Consider the following 15677-nt stretch of genomic DNA (forward strand, 5'->3'; position numbering starts at 1 on the left):
AAGCTCTTTGTTTTCCAACTGTGGATGCAATGTGAGCAGAGACTTCAAATTCTTTCCCTTTGGCTTTACTGCCATAAGGGGCTGTAACTTGAATAAATGGTGAACCAAAGTGAACACTTTTTATCTGGGTGTTTTATCAAAGTGATAAAAACAGAAACTAAGTCATCTATCTATTAAAGTCATGCTATCAGGAAGACGTGCAAACCTCAACTTCTAATTGTCCAGATGGTAAAAATGAGACACAGAGGAAGTAGAGAGAGCTGTGTTTAAAAGCTAGGACTGAATGAAAGGGAGAGTGAAAGTACTGTTGCTGTGCCCACCCTGTGGCCAACCCCACCTCAATGAGCAGCTACTTGTTCTACAAGAAAATAAGTCACCTTGCAGCCCAGACCACCACTTTTAGGACATGGCGTCATATCCCAGAGCCCTCTGATACTTAAAGACCACAAGAGAACATTTCTTAACATCCAAGCATTCTATACTCCAAAGACTATCTGTCAGTTGTTATTTAAATATAATTTGACTATGCAAAAGTAAATTTGGTGCCTGGTAGGCAAAACAGTTATCCTTTTGCCAGAGAAATGCTATTTGAGGGTATCACTGAGCTATTATTGCTCTACGATGACATAAGATGTTTAGAATTTCATTAAGTATCTGAATTTGATATCTAGGGTCAAGTTTAATTCACTGGGCTCATTAGAAAGTGGAAGGCGATTTGGCAGGTAATTTTAATCACAGATGTATAAGGGGTCCTATGTAGCCGTGGCAGTTGCTGTCCTCTGACAGTGAGTCTAAGTGATATCCTCTCTCATCTAGCCCCAGAAAACATAGCAGGCAAGAACTTGAGAAGTTATTTCCCTAACCCTCACCAAAAAGGAAAGGGAGCTAGAACAGACTTTGTAACGTTTCGTCCTTAAGAATATTAATTTGATGCTCGCTTTGGCAGCACATATACTAAAATTGGAACAATACAGAGAAGATTAGCCTGGCCCCTGCACAAGGATGACATGCAAACTCATAAAGCATTCCATATTTAAAAAAAAGAAAGAAAGAAAATTAATTTGGTCTCTGTTTTCTTTCCTTTCTTCCTTCTTTCCTTTCTTCTTTTTTTTCTTTTTTTGTTTTGTTTTATGTATTTTGAGCTGGGCGGTAAAGCATTAGGATCTCTGAGTTCAAGGTCATCCTGCTCTATAGAGTGAGTTCTAGGACAGCCAAAGCCACACAGAGAAACCAGTCTCAAAGAACAGCAAAACAAAAAGCAAAAATAATAATAGTGTATCTGCAAACTTTTGAGGTTGAGCACTCTCTCCTTCGGAATGGGCAGTGTTCATATCTATTTAAATAAGACACAACCAGATGAGATTATAAGGAATCACTAAAGCATACACACTCACACATTTTTTGAATATGCATGTATGTGAATGAATGAATGAATGAATGAATGAATAAATGAATGAATGAATAGATAGGTCCAGATTTATCATTTGAAGCAAAGTCAGGGCAAAAACATTCTGTAAGCAGTCACACTGTGTTACTATCCATGTGGTTTTCAAAGTTATATACTATTCCAGATTTTATGGTCAATTTACCTAGATTAGCAGAAACAAGGGAGTCCCTATGTGGAATGTAGTGATGGCAGTTACTTTATAGTAATTGCAAAATTAAAATTGCAAAATAAGACAATCCCTTTGTTTGTGGTCCAAAGAAGACCTTTACTCAATCTCATAGAGAGAAACATTGTCTTAAATTCATGGCACCCTCCATTCTTCTTTCCTCATACCTGTTCCATGTCCTGACACATTATTCTAACCAGAAAGACTTATCCCTTGGAATTAAGAATTGACAAGGTGTCTAGAGACCTACTCAGACCTTATCTATAAAGAACAATCATGGCTTCATTGATAATTTCCCTATCAAATAGGGGTTTTTGGTCATCATAAGAGCCAATTGCCATAAATGGCAAAGCAATCAATGAGACAGATGTTATTTCAAGTACCTTAACAACTGAATTGGATCAACCACGCATGTGTCCATAGATAGCTCATTGATTGACTCTTATTGTGGCTGCTAAAACCAAGTCAACTGGAAAAGAGCTCTTTCAACCTGGCCTTGGAGACAAACTTCAAGCTTCATTGTGAAGCCAGCCAATATGATTGGCTCTGTGAAGTGGTAACTGGAGTTAGCTTAATGCAAGTATGACGGAAGGCTCAAGTTAAAGAAAGCTCTGGGTTTTGGAAGCACAGCTTCAAAAGTATTTGCTAAGGGCTAAGAAGATGGCTTAGTCAATTAGTCAACTGCTTGCCACACAGACATGAGGATTTGAGTTCAATTCTCAGTACTCACATACCAGGCATAACTCACATACCAGGCATAACAATACATGCTTGTAATCATAGAGTCAATCAAGGAGGAGATAAGCGGATTCTTGGGGCTCAGTGACTAGGGAGTCTAGCAAAATTAACAATTCTCAGGTACTAATGAGAGTCTGCATCAAAAGACAAGATGTGAATGGTCCCTGAGATATATGTAAGGCAGACCCCTGATCTCTATAACATGAAAACAAACAAACAAACACACACACACACACACACACACACACACACACACACACACACACACAGACTATAGTTGGCTTTTTACAGCCAAAATAATTAGTTTTATGTGTATTTTAATACTTTTCTTGTGGATTAATAGTAGGTGAATAAGAGACAGTAATTTTTCAGTCTCTTTCCAATAAGGAGGCACAGTGATGAAGCAATTAGGAACCCAAGTTAATGACAGAAAGTTTACTAATGCCCAACCCAATCCTCATCATCCTGTAGAAGTACTTGGTAGGGATATAGATAAGAAGAAACTATTTATTTAACCTGGGACAAGGGATGTACACTGCACCTGTTACCAGACCACTTCGAAGAAGAAAGTTTTGAAGATGTGTATAGACAAGGCTACTGCACACAAGCCTTAGGTTTTGGAAACACACTTGTCTATAAAAGCAGTCATATACATCATAGCTGTCTAGGCAGAGAAGCTGTCCTTTTAATAGGCACCCATGTGTCTATTAAAGTTTCCAGTAGGTTATGTCAGGATTATACAGATCCAAGGAAGGTATTTAAACTTCAGTTCTTGTGAGGCTGGGACACTTTGACTTTCATATGGTGGTCTTGGTTATATACCTACTGCCCTAGAAAATGGGTCGCTATTTCTAGATGATATTGATAGCTCAAAAATAGACACCTAGATACCACAGCCAAGTGCTGCTGTTCTCTAGAAATCATGAATCAAAGCATAGTTGACCCCACTGAAAGGGAGGGAAATGTGGGGAGGATATGAATATAGACATGTTCACTGGCTAAGTGTGCTTCCACTAACCCAACTGACCAGCATGCTTTTAGATACCTCAGGGCTCTGAAATCAGTAATTATAACAGCAAGGCATTGTGTACAGGTCACAGATCTTGTCCTGTGTTTCCTTCTAAAGACAACGAAATGAAAGTGCAGAGAATTGATTAACTTCTTTGGCCGCAGAAGATACAAGGCTGGTCCTGCTGGTTTCTGCTATGCCTCACTAGGGACAGCTGAATGAGAGCACACCCTTCAGGATTCTTTGTGTGGCTCAATCTCAGTCCTTTTCATAGAAGATGAGTTCTTCTTAGCTTGGTCCATTGCTAATGCGATGAGTAAGGTCTCTGAATTAAGAGAACCATCTATCACACAGCTAGCTCTTTTGGAGTACATCTCTTTATCTGCATTATCCAGAACTTGAATTTGTGGCACATTAAATAAAAGTTAAAACTCCAGTCTCATAATGCATGCACGTGCTATGCTGTGTCATGCACACAAAAACAACATTCCATTGCCTCTCTCCCTATCATCCAGCTCTTATTGTCTTCCTGCACACCTTTCTCATGTTTACTCATCCTTGGAGGGGGTGGTATGGTTATTCTGTTTAATACTACGCATTCAACAGTCATTCAGTCTCAGCTTCTTGATGACAACTGGAGATAGCACAAATATATGGGCCTAAATATACATATTTAAAAGATAGTTTGACAATGTGCCTGTTTAGTAAAGCAACAATAGTATGTTCATACCCTTTCCTATTGCCTATGACCTCCCCAGCTATATGCTATTGAGCAGGTCCACAGTACTGGGCAGGAACTCTCTCCTATGGAGCACCTCATATCCAGTCATAAGTCAGTGGTCACTCCTGTAACAGTTGTGCCACTATCACATCAATAAGCATCCTGTGATGGTTTGCATATGCTTGGCCCAGGAAGTAACACTATTAAGACGTGTACCTTTGTTGGAGTAGGTGTGTTCCTGTTGTTGTGGGCTTTAATGCCCTTGTCCTAGCTGCCTGGAAGCCAGCATTCTGCTAGCAGCCTTCAGATGAAGATGGAGAACTCTCAGCTCCTCCTGTACCCTGCCTGCCTGGATGCTGCCATGTTCCTGCTTTGTGATAATGGACTGAACTTCTGAATCTGTCAGTCAGCCCCAATTAAATGTTGTCCTTATAAGAAAGAGTTGCCTTGGTCATGGTGTCTGTTCATAGCAAAACCCTAATTAAGACACATTCCATACTGGTTAACTGTTTTGAAACATGCAAGGTCAATAGCTAGGGAAGACTAGTGTTGATTTTTCTCACCCACTTGGCTGACAGAGTAAGAGCGTTCACCATCCATCAAGACTAGAACAAGAAGGAATCTTCCATCTCAGTTCCATGATTTTTCTGTAGTCCACAACCAAGGTGTCTGGTGTCTTCAGCAATAGAGTCTTAACAACCAGTTCTGGTAAGCATCCAGTCATCCTGATTAAACCCAGCAGGGAGAGACAAAACAGAAACAAAAGTACAACAGAAAGAAAGTGAGAAAGGGCTTTTTGTGGGAGGAGAAGAGTTTGGGGGAGGAGGGAAGTAGGAGGAAGATAAGAAAAGTCAGAGGATGAGTGTGACCGGAATGTCTTGTATACACATATGAAATTGTCACTTCTTAAATGTCATGATGTTACCAAGAGCTACGTTATCATTTTCACTGTCTAGTAGAGTAAAAGAAAAGACTGGTGTTGAGTCTTGTATAATTTATAAGAACTGCTCTGCTCATCTCTGCTCTGAAACTCATTTGTAGAAGTTGTATCTTTATTAAGTTGCTATGTGACCTTGAGCAAATCAGCTAACCTCTCTGAGACTCTTGGTAAAGTCTAAATTACACAGAATTTACTTCACCTTCCTGTTGTGAAGTTTCTTTAAGAAAGCACTTAGTATATGAAGGACAGACTATAGGGGCAGGTCCAAATTTTTTTAGGCTCAAAGCCAATAGAGGAGTGAATTTTGGTTTGGGGTCAGAAGCAAGATGGAAGTTTTCCCTGCTGTGAAAAGGATCCAATTTCCCAGTAGTTTGATTTCTCCCCTCTACACAGGAAATGCTGCTGCTGAGATGGAGCTGCCTCTCATACCTGGGAGAAAAACTAAATTCTACCTCTTACTATCCTCCCCCACAAGGACTAGGCTGTGCTTTAAGGAAAACCCATTTGACCCAAAGAAGTCCTAGACATCCTCTCTGCAGTACCTCCCTCCTCTGATTGTCTCTTGCAGGAGAACCACTGGGGACTGTGCGAGACCACTGTCGACAACCGATAAATGCAGTCTTCAAAGCCACTCATCCATTCTTAATGGACAGCCCGTTAATTTGAGGTCTGGGTCATGAATTTGAATGCTGTGCACTGAACACCTCTTCAGCAAGACACCCTGGCTTTGCCTTGGGGTAAATGGTGATTCATTAATTGTAATTAAATTAGGCTGGTGGCTTAAACTAGATGTGACAAAATGAAAATCCCCATATAAAACCTGAGGTGCATATCACAGGCCCTTCTGTCAATAACATCTCGTTTTTGTCTAAGTGGATTTAAAGAGAACAAGATGCCTCTCCTTTAAAGGAAGGAAAAAAAAACTGCCTTAGCTAAATAGGGAAATAAATAACTTGGGTATGCCTCTCTTTCTCATGTACAGCCTGGTAGGGAAACTAAGGAAGAGGACTAATAATAAGGGCTTGAAGCATGCCCAAGAATCTAAGAGGGAGACAGCAGTGTTCTAGGGTTCGATCCTGGGACACTGGCTATTAAGTTGTTCTAGGCACATCCTACTGCTATAAGGGCATGACTTGTGTTCATACAGGCAATACAGTTAGTGCCTAGCACAGTGAACATGAGCACTAAGTCCTGGGATGGAATTCTGGAGTTCTGAGATCTCAACGAACCTTACTTGGAGACCAGTGGTTAATTTGGGAACCCTTGTTTCTGTCTGAAATAAGAGTCCCGTTTTTATAGAAAAGGAAACAAAGCAGGACTCCAACATGATACAGGCACACATGAAGCCCCCCTAATTGGATCAAATGGAGACGTTTCTCTCACTAAAGAGAATAAAGGAGCCTGTAAGGTCACAGTCTCACTTCTGAGCCACATGACTCAAAGGAAAGTGGCAGCGGGACAATGTTTAGGTAGATTTGTTCTACTGGATCTTGTCTAAATAATCTTCTAGCAACAAGGCTTGGAGGAAGTATGGTTTCTATCATGGCATTACCTAGAACATGATAATGGCCAAAAATAAAAAATAAAAAAAAGAAGAAAAAAATGTGGGAGAAGTTGACCTAAAAGCAGAACCAGAGAGCTCTTGCTCTCTCTTGCTTTTGGCTCAATTTTGTTTTCAAATGACACTGAAGTAAGAGAGATCTGCAGTTGGGTGGACTGCAGATGCATGTCTGTCGTTCTTGCCTCAAGGACATGGGTAGATTGCACCCAGGTGAAGGAGGAATGCCATGCCATGCAGGATCTAGCTGAGTCAACAGACCAACAGCAGCAACCCATGTGAGTTGTCACAGCTACCTTCAGAGCACCAAAATGCGGCTACTTAATTTTCACTTCCCAAGTTTTAAGAAACATTTTTATTAATTCCTAAATAATTTCATGCAATGCATTTTGTTCATATTTGTTCCTACTCCTCTTCTTAACTCCTTAAAGATCTACCCCCATCTCCCTCCAAAATCATGTCTTCTTTCTTTTTTAATATCCCGCTAAGTCTACTTTGTGCTGCCTTATATGTTTCTGAGTAGAAGCCCCTCCACTGGAGTACAGTTCACATACCACATCACAGTGCCTAGCCCTGCAGAGACTTGCTATGTCAAGGTGGGGGAATACCCGGGGGGGGGGGAGGGCTTCCACCCTTTCAGAGGAGAAGGGGAAGAAAATGAGAGGAAGGACTGTAGGAAGGAAAAGGACCAGGATGGGGGACAGTGATCAGCATATAAAGTGAATAAATAAAAATAAAAAAATAAATAAAAAAAGGAAAAAAGAAAACTTATTCTCCCTCCTCTAGAAGCCATCAGCAGTCCATAGCTCCTCAGTTATGAGTAAGAGCTCATAAATCCCTTCCCCCTACATGCTAGAATGCTGACTGGCTTGATCTGGTGAAGGTCTTGTGCATGAAACCTGACTGTTGTGAGTTTCTGAGGACCATGAGGTCCTGCCGTGTCTAGAAGACTGTCTTGCTCTAACCATTCATACCTGGCCCCTACCTCTATTGCTGAAGAGACCACACACATTGATCATAAGACATAGAGAAATCAAAGAGGTACTGACCAGGGGCCCCCTCCCTGCTGGTGAGCTTTCACACTATTGAAAGATGCTATGTGAAATTCTGTGGTGGGAGTAGGGGGCACGAAGTCATCAACAGTCTCACTCAACTGTATGAGGCTGAGAACATCTTCCAAGATTGGTGGCTTCAGTCTGTCCTACACACTTTGTTTTATGCCTTTCATCCCTTTGTGTCTCAAGCTAGAATGGTGGAGCATCACATGAACCACACAGCAAGAGTGAAAACTCTCCTCCTGCTGAGGAAAGCAGGGAGGTGTACTTCCACCTTGAGATGTCTATGATCATAATCCTTCCCACTGATGGACTTGGTTGACTGCAGCACCTGCTCGTTACCCCATACATCACCCACAATAAGGTGCTGAGTGGTCTTGACCTGTAAAGTCCTGGAGATGGGTCTGTGAGTATGATTTGTAAAGTTTCCTCTTCATTCTTCACTGATGGTCTGTCCAAGTAAGCTGTCAGAGATTTGAACGACACTGGTTCTTTGACGCATTGCTGTTGGAGAGTTTGAAGAAGGGATATGATAAGACACTAGTGGATGATCCGCCTTTTGCTGGGTTCTCCTCCATGTACAGTTACTCTCTAACTCACTGGGCACTAACTGGTATCCTACCATTTTACTCAGCTATGACACTACTAGGGGTCACCCAGCTCAGTCACCCAAGACCAAGAGACTAATACTAACCCAAATCAGATGCCAGTCTCTGTCCAAGTTACTGATATTTCTGGCTGATTGTCTCAAAATTGGGGTGTTCCCTCAGCTTCCTACTTGGGTACAATAACAACAAAATTGGTTCACAGGACTCTGTAATGTGTTCTGCCTATTAGATAATTGTCAAAACTCTATTCCAGGTAGTCAAATGGGAGAGGTACACAGAGAATGGCATGAGAAAGAGGTATAGAGCTGGCATGGTTCTTTGCCCACCTCTTGGCACTCCTGTGTTCACCAACCTGAAAGCTCTCTGAACTCCATCATTCAGATTTCCTTTGTAAAAATAATGTTTTATTAATTTATTTAATCATTGCACAAGAGTGATTAAACTCATAATTTAGTCCCACCCCATGTCCAAAGGAGCACACAGGCATTGGAACTGGATATAGTAATAATCCTAGGATCCCACAACAGTTTCCTCTGGCAATCTTCTTCCTTAAATTCTCTAGAGTATCATCTGGTTAGCTTAATGTGAGGTGTTAGTGTCAGGGGCTTTTTACAGATTACCAAAAAAAAAAAAAAAATGTAAAAGAAATGTCAGAGGATTTAAAAAGCTGTTTCAGGAATCAGGAACCAAGATATAAATTACTTAATTATATTACAGGGCTGGATAGATTGCTAAGTAAAGAATGTGTACTATTCTTGCAGAGAACCCGAGCTAAGTTCCCAGCGCCCATATCAAGTGGCTCACTACAGCCTGTAACTCCAGTTCCAGAGGAACTGTCATTCTTGTCCGGACTCCATGGAACCTACACTCATGTCACAGGGCACACATATACATATAATTAAAAATAAAATCTTTAATAAAATACCATGTTACTTTGTGTCCAGAAAGTCTTTTGAGGAGAAACTTCTTGAGTAACATAAATTGTAAGAGAGACCAGAAAGATAGCTCAGTTCAAGTAAATAATTGGGAACCTGAGAGTTAGGACTTTTGGCGTTGAGACACGAGAGCATCTGGTACCTTCTGTTGCTGAGTCGGCCATGAAACCTCGGATATGTTGTGTTATGAAAGCTTCATGCATATATTAATAAGAAAGAAAGGAAGGATCTGCAAAGACTTTGAAACAGCCCATTGTTGTTTTAATGCCCTGGAAATGTGAAGTTCCTAGTTAAGAATTTGGAAAGCAAAAACTTAAAGGTAAACTTCTTAGACCTGTGATAAAATAGGCCAGATTAAAGATGGGGATTCATGGCCAGCCAGAGATTTGTAGAGTATTCATAGCCGCATTCAAATCCAGAATGAGATCGGTAGAGAGGTTTCTTTTACTCAAAAAGAGATAGCTTGTGCTCAGCTCAATTTCTCCACTGGTTTTTTAACCTTTTATTGATTGTTGTGAGTTTTACAACATGCACCCCAATCCCACTCATCTCCACATCCCCTCATATCTGCCCTCTGCCATTGCAACCCCCCCAAAATGAAAATTATAAACCAAAACCAAACCAAAATACAGCATACAACACATTTTGCCATGGAAGCTGTTGTATGTCACAGTGTCTTCCACAGTATACCCTTTGTCCAGATAACTTTAGTTGCCAATCTTCAGTTTAATGAGTCATTGGTCTGGTTCAAGGCTGGCTTCTGCTATATTATCAATATTGGATCCTCACTGGGACTCCTCTTAGATATTCTCTCGTTGCCCTGTGTCATGGAAATCCCACAGCTTTGGATGTGCCAGGACTACCCCTTTTGTGTAGTTTTTGTGAACTACTCTAATAGTTCATAGATGAGGTATATGTTGAGGTGGGCCAACTCATAGCCTTGGGTCTAGGTCTAGGTGATAGCTGAGTTGGTCAGCCAGTCAGCTCTTCAGCACCCTTACCACCAGGGCAAGTTCTCAGGAACTTCCCCAGCTAGCTCACCCAATGCTGCAATCAACAAGAGGGCAGGGTCAGCTCTCTTGCTCTCACTCCCTCACTGTTGGCTCACCCATGCAATCGCCATCAGGGCCAGCTCTATTATACTACACAAGTGAGGTATAGGGTCCACTCTCCCTAGTGCTGGCAAGGGATGGAGCCAACTCTCCCACTCTGATGACCTCAAGACCAGCTCTCCTGACTGCCTCAGGTTTCTGGGGGGTGGGTATCTCCCCCTGTGCCCATGACAAGTGGTGGGGTCAGCTATCACATGCACATGCCCTCTGGACCATCTCAACCAAGCCCTTACCATCAGGGCCAGGTCTACTAAGCTGTCCAGGTGAAGTGCAGGGCCTGCTCTCCTGAGTGCTGAGAGTGGTGAGGAGCAGGGACAGCTGTCCCACTCTCATGACCATGGGCCACCTCTCTAGCCTGCCCCAGGTGGTAAGAGGGAGGTTATCATTCCCTGAGCCCACTACACTTCATGGCAGATCAGTGGGGAATTTCTTCACTTTTATACAGTTCAGGACACCTGACTAGTGAATGGTATAGCCCATAGTAGGCTAGCTGAGTTTTCCCATATCAACTTACTTTAATTAAGTTGCATTGTCCCAGTGTAGACAATTCTTCATTGAGGCATTCTTACCAGGTGATTCTAGGTCCTGTCAAGTTGAAATTAAAGACAACAGTAGCTGCCTGAGTTCGGGAGAGGCAGAGAACTCAAAAGCTACTAAATTCATGCCTCGGTAGCCTCCAGTTCCTGTTGGAGACCTGGGAGACTCAGGGGTATTAAGCCTCTGCTGGAGGACTGAAGAAGCTGATGGCAGCAGTAGCAGTGATTAGTGTCCTCTCTCTGAGACAAGCCACCTTTATAGAAGGCTGCTCATTTAGGACGTTCTACCCACTCTGAGGGAAGGTTCTTACCCTCAGTTAATCCTCTCTTGAAATGCCTTTATAGATACACTGAGGTATGTCTCCCCAGATTATAAATTCTGTTAAGATCAAACCATCAAAACTGACCAAAACAGGAGCTGTGTGCCAACGTTGCCTGGCACCTATGTATGACTGGGAAACTACTTTTCACTAATGGATCATAACCAAAAGTGATCTGTGTCCCCTCTTGGCTCAGCTGGATGATAAGATAGGCATATTCATTATGCTGTTTTCTTTCTTTCAGAGTCCAAAGACTCTGAGGTCTTTAAAGAGGCAGAAGCCAGCAGGGAGAAGGAATCAGAAGCCATGAGTGACCGTGTAGAGGGAAGCCACCCTCCAGCCAGGAACATCTGCATCCGACATATGCATGCATGTGGAAAACTTTATGCTAAGAAGTGGGGCTGCCGTTGGAGCCTCTTATGCAGGAAAGAAGACCTTGTAGGACTTCCTGCATTCAAACCTTTAACTTTGGAGGAAAAGAGCTCTGGAAACTGAACATCTCAGTCATAAAGACAGTGGGGGCCTCCACGAGCAAATCCCGGCCTCTGGGGCCAGGAACATGTCTTCCTCTTCACCCTTGCCAACAGAGGCAAAGACAAGAGAACAGAAGACCTCAACACAGGAAAACTCCAGAAACATCGAGAACCTTCTGAATCAGTGGCACTCACTTGAGCTGGGGAACATGTGTTCCTGGGATGCCTGAATTGATGGTCTGCCCCTTATGGAGAAAGCCTGGGCAGAAGGCATCCTACTGAGGTATGTCAGGTTTCGCTACAGAATTGTTGTGAGGCCTCCTGTTTTGACTCATCTAAAGTGCAATAAGCTTTGATTTGTCTTTTATTGATTTGAATAAAAATGGAGTCCAGAGAGGTGGATGTCTAGTAGAGGGGTAATAATGGTATTTCTTTGTATTCACTTTGGTTTGCAAAAACAAAACAAGAAAAAAAAAATCAGCCAACCAACCAAGCAAACAAAACAAAACAAACAAGTAACAACAACAACAACAAAACGTTTGTTCTGAAGGCAAATGGCCTAAGTGCTTCCCTTGTTTAACCTCTACACCCTGCACAGAGCCCAAAACTGACTCACTCTGGACCAGGGACACCTGCCCAGGCCAGCAGCAGCTGTGTGTGTCCAGGTGTGTGCTGTGGCCTCTCATCACAGCTGCTTGCAGTGCCCAGGGAAGAGCAGCTGCCTGCCTTTTCCTTGCTAATTTCTCTTCCCCACTGAGCTACATGGGGGAGAATAATTGCCTTCACTCCAAGCTCTGACATTCCCACATCCCAGCACCTGCTCTACTACTGTTCTCCCAACAGGAGGACAATTTCTGCCACCCTTGGTGACTCCTTCATAGCCAACCCGCTGGTTAGAGAAACACTTTCAAAGAGGCAGTAGGAATACGAATATGGCCAGAGCATTTTGGAAGGCTGGGTAGCATTTTTTTTTTCCTCTACTGGTGGGAACTTTGTAGGATAGCTGGGCAAAGAGTCTTGGCCTCAGCTCATTCTCCTCTATGCTCCCAGCCCTGTCAGCAGAAACAAACAGAAAAAAAAGCCTAAATACAGGGAAAAGAGGAAGCAGGGCAAGTCATCTAATGAAACCGTGGTATTTATGAGACACTCTCAAAAAAGCCAGAGTTAGCCTGTGGCTGCCAGAATGCTGGGATCAATTGACTCAGGATGTGCATTATTATTCTAGATTATAAATTTGATCTTATAGTGGTTATTCATTTTGGCAAGGTCAGAGGACCAGTGTAGCAGCATCCTGATGGAAGGGTGTGACAACCTGGGGCTGTAAAATGACCCCCGGCCCTACCCCATGCCGGGATCCAGCCAGCGACAAGGACAGGAACAGCTCTTACATTCTCCTTTTATCATCTCCCAAAGGCCAGATCCTTCATTCAGATTTCAACTCCTGCTAACTTTTAAATATTTGTCTATACTACAAAAGCAACCTTAAATATATCCATATAGGTAAAAATAATAACAGAAGAATAAATCAATATGAAGGCATGTTGATAAACACAAACCTGAATGGCAGCATTTTATGTTTTTAGATCTGAGACTGTCTTCCTTGAGTTCTCCTTTGCTCCCTGCAGCCCTGGATCCTAGCAAGAGCAATGCAGTCTTGCCTATGGGAATGTGGAGCTCTCTGTGCAGCAGACCAAAAAGAGCTACCGAGCTTGACTCTGTTATGGGTCCTTGAGAATGTCATCTCCTTTTCTACTCTATTTTCATGTTACTTCTTCTCCTTGTGAGAGCTGGAGTCTATACAAATGTAAAGGAGAATGAGTCCAGAGGAGGGAAAAAAAGCAAGTTTTTTTTTTTTTTTTTTTTTTTTTTTTTTGCCACATCTGGAAGAAAAGAATCCTGCTGATTCTGTGGGCTCCTGGGTGCCTCCTGGGTTCTGAATATGAATCTTCAGCTTCTCACAAGGACTCCTTCACATGACCTTCCTCAGTGTCTCACCAAATTGCACAGAAGGCAAAGGCTGGGGTCCTAAGCTCCCTGCCTGAGACAGATTCTGCTGAAGAAAGAGATGAGAAGGTTGAAGTGATAGAGAGGAAAGAAACAGGGATCTGTCACTGTGATAGAAACTTTACTTACATTTAAGATTAAGCATGTGTGTGTGTGTGTGTGTGTGTGAGAGAGAGAGAGAGACAGAGAGAGAGAGAGAGAGAGAGAGAGAGAGACAGAGAGGGAAAGGGAGAGGGAGAGAGAGAGAGATGTGTGCACAGTTGCCTGCAGAGGCCAGAGATATGATTGACACCCCAGAGTTAGAGTTATGGGTGGTTATGGGCTGTCCAAACTTAGCATGGGTTTTCTGCAAGGGTGGAAAGCTTTCTTAACTTCTTACCTGGTGAGCCATTGCTACAGTCCCTATATATTTTAAATATAATGTTTCATACCATGGGACAGACACACAACAAAGAAGTTGGATGAAGCGTCTTCATGTTGTCATTTAATACACAGGATACACGGTTGCTGTTTAGTATAATGTCATGATCTCTGCAGCTCTGGAGGGGCATGTATTCTCACCTCTCCTGAGCAGGTTTAGGGTTTTTGATTACTCATCTAAAGACACCAAGCTAGTGGCTCACAGCAGACAAAATGGCAGTTCTGGCTCTAAATTCCATACTTCTTCTAAGAAAGGCTTTGTAATATTTTAAGTAAATCTATAATTATTTTTAAAAATGGTTATATGCATACTTACCCTAAATATATCTGAATTTTTAATATATACAAAAGAAAATGTTCTACAAAACATTCTTTGGTTTTCTGAATTCTACAATGCATTCTAGCAAGGATGGATTGAGAATAGAGGTTGAGGTCCCATCCCTACAGGAAGAGTTAGTGGCAGTTGATGGCTAATGAGGTACAGAGAGTTACTCCCCTTTAGGGATACACTTACTGGTGAGTTGCTCATGCCCCACTGCATGGCTACACATCTATGTACAGATGGGAAGCATTCATTAGACTCAAGGGATTATTACCAACAACTTGAAAGATTGGTTTGAAGGGATGATTTAGTGGTTAAGAGCTCTTATGGAAGACCTGGGTTCAATTCTCAGCATGCCCAAGGTAGTAGATCCCTCTCCAAGGGAAATGACAACCTCTTCTGATTTCCATAGTTACTGCACACATGTGGTATATATACATACATGCAGGCATAACACTCATAATATACCAGTATATAAAAGCACATATTCTTTAACATAGTGCAGTTTTGTTTAGGGATTAATGTTAAGAAATACATGTTAAGATGTCTATAAAATGGGTCAGGAAATGGCTTAGAGAGTAAAGTGCTTGGTGAGCAACTGTGAGGATTTGAGTTCAAATCCCTAAAGCCCACATAAAGTTTGATGTTGCAGAACGTTCTTGTAACCCTAGTGGTCCTACAGTGAGACGGAAGCTATCTTGGTTTGTTTTCTGTTGCTGTGATTAACACTGTGACCAAAAACAACTTGTCAGGGTATGGGGTAGTATTTGACTTACATTTCCCAATCATAGTCTAACACTAAGGGAAGTTTGAGCTGGAATTTAAGCAGGGCAGAAACTAAAGCTGGGGCCATGGAGGAACTCTGCCTATTGGCTTCATTGGCCTACTTTCTTATACAACCCAGTGCCACTTGCCCAGTGGTGACACACATAATGAACTGGGTCCTTCCACATCAATCACTTATCAAGAAAATGTCCCATAGTGCCAGAAACCAGCTTGGGTTTTAGAGAGAAGGGGTATTAGAGAGTGCCTAAACAAAGGACTCAAAGTCAAACTGTGGGTTCAAGCTGATGACCTATGTTCTGTTTGAGACAGCTTTCTAGATTGATTTCTCTCTGTTCTGCTTTCTCTGGAGATCCCCAGACAACTCTCTCTTTCCTGCCTAAGACAGTTCTCCAAGCACTTCTCTTTTGCCATTCTAAAAAAATTCTCTGGATAGCCCATCTCCTGTGGATCATAATCCCAGCCTTTTATTTTACATATCAATCCAATCATTTACTCCAAGTTCCCTTTTGACTACCATATGAAATAGC

General features: G+C 42.2%; 1 non-coding gene across 1 annotated transcript; it reads left to right on the plus strand.

The window, feature by feature from the left end:
- Positions 1 to 930: 930 nt before the first annotated feature.
- LOC116074019 lies at positions 931 to 1037 on the plus strand. The gene has a single exon (XR_004112009.1). It is a non-coding gene; the product is annotated as a U6 spliceosomal RNA (small nuclear RNA).
- Positions 1038 to 15677: the final 14640 nt, after the last annotated feature.

The sequence above is a fragment of the Mastomys coucha genome, unplaced genomic scaffold (assembly GCF_008632895.1).
Source record: "Mastomys coucha isolate ucsf_1 unplaced genomic scaffold, UCSF_Mcou_1 pScaffold23, whole genome shotgun sequence".
Lineage (NCBI taxonomy): Eukaryota > Metazoa > Chordata > Mammalia > Rodentia > Muridae > Mastomys > Mastomys coucha.